Source organism: Quercus suber, unplaced genomic scaffold (genome assembly GCF_002906115.3).
Source record: "Quercus suber isolate HL8 unplaced genomic scaffold, Cork oak 2.0 scaffold_763, whole genome shotgun sequence".
Taxonomy (NCBI): Eukaryota; Viridiplantae; Streptophyta; class Magnoliopsida; order Fagales; family Fagaceae; genus Quercus; species Quercus suber.
Genome location: NW_027070199.1, coordinates 254,980 through 261,813, shown reverse-complemented (window position 1 = coordinate 261,813; position 6,834 = coordinate 254,980).

The window sequence follows — 6,834 nt, the reverse complement described above, 5'->3', positions numbered from 1 at the left end:
ATAGCTGCCATGCTAAACAATGGGTGCTGTTTTCAGAGATAGTTTCAAAAAGATGTGAAAAAACATATTGGTAATTCGTAAAACAAACCAAATAAAATGATCATGATATAAAATCACTAAGAATTATATGAGATGTGAAGATGCAAAAAGGAATATATACCTGCTAAAGGTCTATCACGTGAAGTCACGACAGCCAGTCTTGGAATTAATGTCTTATCATCAATTTCAATTCCCAGTAAATCCAAATCTAGACCTGCACGAAACACCAACATTGTCTCCAAGGATGAGACCTCCTCATGAACAGCTGAAAATGGGAAAGTAAGATCAGTAGAGGCTAGTGAAATCCTTGAAAAAGAAAATCATTACATTCGCTTTTGAATTGAGTGAGACTTCTTTGTGCAACACTTTAGTGAAATGACATCATACTAAAATTGAATCTTCAAAAGTATCTAATATCTAATAGCTACTAATGTCTAATTGCATAAAAAATTTATTATGCAGTTTAAAATGCAACATAGATATGAATGTTTCATAAATAGTTTGTGTTGAGTGCGCAAGTGTAGTATCTGTCTATCATTATCATTGAAAGTAAAAGCTGTTGTGCTGTACCTGAAATTGGCAATTGGACAAAAGCCCATTTTTCACCAAATAGATTCTTAGGAAGCTCCATTGGGAAAGGGTTGTCTAATGCTAGAAGCGGTTTAGATCCCTTTTGAAAACTAGGATGACGCATATATACAGCCTCATAACGTTCTTCCAGCCATAGAAGTAGTGAAAGGTGTCAAAAGGTAGTATTTTTCTATATATTCTTTATGTGTTGAATACAATCGTATATAGATACAGAGTAAAGGAACCTACTCTAGCCTATACATATCTTGCGGCAAAAAATAAGGACATCCCTTGAAGTATGGGATTTACATAAACAGATTTCTATACTTATCTCATTAGATAGCTCATGCCAACACTCCCCCTCAAGTTGGTGCATAGATATCTCTTATGCCCAACTTGTCAAGTGAGTTGTAGAAGTTCCTTGCAGACACTGCTTTTGTGAGTACATCAGCCAACTGGTCTTCTGATTTAACAAATGGAAGCTGAATAATATTTCTTCAAGGTTCTGTTTGATGAAGTTCTGATCCACCTCAACGTGCTTAGTGCGATCATGTTGAACCGGATTGTGGGAGATAGCAATGGCCACCTTGTTATCACAGAACAAGTTCATTTCGGAACTAGAAGCAACACCGATCTCAGCTAGTAGCTTTTTCAGCCAAAGGAGCTCACATATTCCCTTGACAATTCCTCGAAATTCAACTTCAACATTAGACAAGGCAACTACCTTCTGTTTCTTGCTCCTCTATGTAACCAGGTTGCCTTCCACAAAAGTAAAGAACCCAGCAGTAGATTTCCTATCTGTGATGTTCCCTGCCCAGTCCACATCTGTGTAGCCAGCAACCTTCAAATGACCATTCTTTGAGAACATAAGTCCTTTTCCAGGAGAGGACTTCAAATAACGAAGGATTCGCATTACGGCATCCATATGGTTTTCATTCGGGCAGTGCATGAACTGACTCACTACACTCACAGCATAAGCAATATCTGGCTGAGTATGAGATAAATAGATAAGTTTACCCACTAACCGTTGATACCTCTGTTTGTCCGCTGGTACCTGGTCCACATATTGTCCAAGTTTATGATTTTGGACAATTGGAATATCAGCAGGCTTACACTCTAGTAATCCTACCTCTGCCAGCAAGTCTAGTATATATTTCCTTTGGGAAAGAAATATGCCTTGTCTTGACCTTGCCACTTCAATGCCCAAAAAATATTTAAGCCCTCCTAAGTTCTTCATCTCAAACTCAATTGACAATTGCTCTTGAAGCCTGGATATTTCTTCTACATCATCCCCTGTAATTATCATGTCGTCTACATAGACTATAAGGGCTGTTATTTTTCACAATCGATGTTTAGGAAGAGAGTGTGATCAGAATTGCTTTGTTGAAACCCATATTTCCTCATTGCCGAACTCAACCTGCCAAACCATGCTCGAGGTGATTGCTTTAGTCCATACAATACTCGTTGTAACCTACATGCGATCTTTGCCTCTGATGTAGTAGTATAGCCTGGTGGAATATCCATGTAAATCTCCTCTTCAAGATCACCATGGAGGAAGGCATTTTTTACATCAAGTTGGTGTTATGGCTAATCTAAGTTTGTTGCAAGAGATAACAGAACTCTAACAGTTTTTAGTTTGGCTACAGGTGAGAAAGTTTCCTGATAATCTATACCATGTTTCTGTGTATAACCCTTTGCTACCAACCTCGCCTTGTATTGATCAATCGACCCATCTGCTTTATATTTAATGGAGAAAATCCACTTGCACCCCACTGTCTTCCTCCCTTCAAGCAACACACTCAAAACCCATGTGTTATTTTTCTGCAACGCCTCCAATTCTTCTTTTATAGCTTGAGCCCATTTCGGATCCGATAAAGCTTCTTCAACACTACTCGGAATCTAACATGAGGAGAGTGTATGTGCAAATGCCCTAAGAGGTTCCGATAATCTTTGAGTAGACATATAATTGGCTATTGGATACTTGGATCGCCGTTCTTCTATGTCTGGGGAGTATCGATTTGGAGGCTTGCCTCGATTGTGTTTGAAAGGTAGAACATAACCCACAGATGTATCTATAGCATTAGTTTGTAAAGGTGTGGTAGGAGAGCTTACCTCAGGAATATTCTCAACAGGAGGGTCTTCGGGTACTACAGAGTGGAGGGATTCATCAGATTCTGCATCTTCCGATGATTCAGGCACTGGTTCAGCTTCAGTTCTTAGAAGTTTAGATACAGGTTCAGGTTCAGATCTAGGTACATGTTCAACCATGTCGTTGTCATCATTCGGATGTGCTGGATTGTCACCAACGTCTAACATTTCAACATTAGACCAATTCCGTTCTTCACCATAGATCTCCCCCTGAAGAGGGGAATTGGATACCGGTGACGGGAAAAAATTTTCAGATTCTAGGAAGGTGACATCCATGGTAATGTAGGTTCTTTTTGCAATGGGATCGTAGCATCTTCTATATCCTTTTTTGTGTACTCCATACCCCAAGAATAAACACTAGATAGCACATGGGTCCAACTTAGTTCGTTGATTTTTATGGAGGTGAACATAAGCAACACAACCAAAAATTCGGGGAGGAATCATCAAAACAGTAGGTAAGGAGACATGATCAGAAAGCACCTTTAATGGAGTCTGAAATTGTAAGACTTTGGTGGGCATACGGTTCAGTAGATACATGGCTGTGGCAACAACATCACTCTAGTATCTATTTGTCACATGTGCATTGATCAATAGAGCACGGGCAGTTTCTAAGATATGCCTATTCTTCCTTTCAGCAGCACCATTCTATTGTGGGGTTTGTGAACATGAGGTTTCATGGAGAATACCATAGCTATTCAAGTATGTTTGGAATTGTTGATTAACATATTCCCCTCCATTGTCAAAACGAAGGATCTTAATTTTTGCTGAAAATTGTGTCTGAAACCATGGTATGAAATGATTGAAAAATAGCAAATACTTCATCTTTGTGTTTTAGGAGGTAAAGCCATGTCATTCGTGTGCAATCATCAACAAAAATTACAAACCAATGATGACCAGAAGATGTAGTTACTGGGGAAGGTCCCCAAACATCAAAATGTATTAAATCAAAAGGAATCATACTTTTATTCATGCTCATGGGATAAGAAGCCCTATGACTTTTGGCTAAGATACAAGTATCACATTTAAAATCTAAATGTGTTACATTGGAAAATAACCCAGGTAGTAAGTGCTTCAAATACCCAAATGATGGATGCCCAAGTCGATAATGCCATAACCAAATCTGTCTCTCCTTGTTACCAACCGTGTGGTGCATGCGATTTGCTCTTCCCGAACTGAAGTCATCCACGTAGAATAACCCCCCCCCCCCTCTTAGTACCATGCCCAATTATCTCCTTGGTGAGAATATCTTGAAGAAGGCAAAAAGTAGAATACATCAATACCACATAATTAAGATCTGAAGTAACTTGACTTACAGACATCAATCTATTTGAAAGAGAGGGTACAAGTAATGTATTAGATAATGAAAGGGAAGGAGATAAAGTCACTGTTCCAGCCCCTGTAATTGGATAAGTGACCCCATTGGCATTTGCAACACAGCTCCGTCTCGGCTGAGTTGTATTAGAGAAATCCTTTGAATCAAATGTCATATGGTATGTAGCCCCAGAGTAGAGAATCCAGTCCTCATCATCATTGTGAGTAGAGATATGAAATACCTTACTCGAAGTACTTGGATCATGTGAAGATTCGGCTTAAGGGATGAGGGATAACGAAGTATCACAGGTAACCACAACAGCTCTCCCAGTGTGGTCATCATTAGCAATGGTTTCCCATTTTTTTTTTCGTGCTTGAAGGTCATTCCACCACTCTAGATATCCATGTAGTTTGAAGCAGGTGTCACAGGTGTGTTTGGAGTTGTCGCAATGGGTACACTACATGCCGTCAGATGGTGGTTTTGTTTTGGATAAGGAGTTGGATTTCCCGCTGCTCAGGGAAAGAGCTCTTGGTTTCGGTGGCATTTGGTGATGGCTTCCCTTGATCCCTTTGGAAGCCATAACTGCTCCTGGAGTAGTATTTGCACCCGAGATCATCACGGTCTGCCTGACCTCTTCCCTACGGACAAATGCATAGGCATGTTCCACCGTAGGGAATGGTTTAATTTGGAGCACATCACTCCGAGTTTTATCCAATCTGTCATCTAGTCCATCAAGGAAAGTATAAACTTGATCTTCCTATAGAATGGAGTTGTATTTATGTATGTCAATAGCACACTCCATTGGGTTAGGACGACGAAAATCGATTTCTCGCCACAACCCTTGAAGGTCGTTGTAGTATTTTTCAATGGATCCACCCGCTTGCTTCATACGAGTAACACGACGTCGAAGATCATAGACTTGAGACGTGTCTGTCCCATCAAAATAGGTTGTAGCAGCAGAATCCCAAACCTGTTTTGTAGTTGGGAATCGGATAAAATTGGCAATCAAGGAAGGGTCCATCAAATTGATCAACCATCCCTTGACAATGGCGTTTTCGGTGCGCAATCTCCTGAATGAAGGATCGGTTTCTGGAGGCTGAGGAGAATCTCCATTGATATATCCCAGCTTGTCCTTGCCAGAGATATACATCTCGACAACTTAGGACCATAAGGCATAGTTGGATCCTTCCAACTTGATACCAATCGGAGTAGTTGAAGAATCAGCAAGCAGAGGTTGAAGGGAGGTCTGGGCTCTAGTCAAGACCTCCGTCATTCTTGTAGTCAGATCGTTAAGGATGGAATCGGTCTGGGAATTGGTCTGGGAATTAAGAGGTTGTGTTAGGTCTCTAGATTCCGCCATGGAGTCTATCGAGTGTGGTTTTTTTTGGTCACACAGTGGTTTGAGTAGAGGTTCTAGGGACGTGCTCTGATACCATGTCAAAAGGTAGTATTTTTTTATATATTCTTTATGTGTTGAATACAATCGTATGTAGATACAGAGCAAAGGAACCTATTCTAGCCTATACATATCTTGCGGCAAAAAATAAGGACATCCCTTGAAGTATAGGATTTACATAAACAGATTTCTATACATATCTCATTAGACAGCTCACACCAACAAAAGGCACTGAAAAAATAATAATTCAACCAAAAATAAGCAAGGATATATATATATATATATGTGGAGTAGTTCTAACTACAAACTCAAAGTCAGAATTTTTTTATTTGGGTAATTAGGGGATTGTACAAAAAGCAAACAGAACTATAGAAAAACATAAGGGTATAGCCTATGCAAAACAAACTCTCAGTATAACTAAAAAGTTGAGAAAGAGATCTTTTTATCTGCACAGAGAGAGAGAAAGAAATCCTACCAAAATGAGGCAAAGACAATGAAATTTGACCGAAATATTGATGTGGACGACAAAGGAACCTTTAAATGGCCAGAAAACTCCCTGGAAAAAGGGTGGAAAAGAAGGTTTTTGGTCCAAGTCGGGTTCATTGGGTTTCAAGCCCTCTCACCCGTCGCTTGAACCGACTTTGTCGAATCTACATCTTTCAGAACTGCTGCCGACTAACAAGCTCATCGAATCGATCAAATTTTGGATTAGATGACGGTGGGTTGGTCGATTTCTTCAGGTTCAGTCAATCTTGGAAAGGCCTACTTGGAGAGATGAGTTTCTTCGTTGATTCCCAAAAAGTCCATAAAGAGCATTGTTAATTATACTTTTTTTTTTTTTTTTTTTAAATTTCTAGTCTTTCAATATGCGGTGAAAGAAAGTTTTGTACCTGGACAAATCCTGCTTCCTTTAGTCCTAATATAATAGTGAAGTGGACAGAATGTCCAATATGTTTACAAGGCATAGCCCGAACAATCAACAATGACAAAGTGTTTACTCCTAAAATTTGGGGTTGGCTATGAATCCATGACAAATTAGATTGGATCGGCCACATAAATTCTTTTTCTCTATTCTATCATATGTGAAGTTATCGATTCACTCTTTCCTATCAGTTCATTACTCGCCCTCCTCTAAACATGACCAAATCATTTCAAATAACTCTCCATCATCTTTTCATCAATAGGAACTACCTCTATCTTTAAATAGATTTCCTCATTTTGAATTTTATCTTTCCGTGTATTCTCACTTATCCATCTTAACATTATAGCAGTTACACCCATTTCATGGATATATTATTTTTTAATTGCCCAACATTCGGTACCATAGAGAATAGCCAGTTGTATAGCAGTGTTATAAAATTTTCTCTTT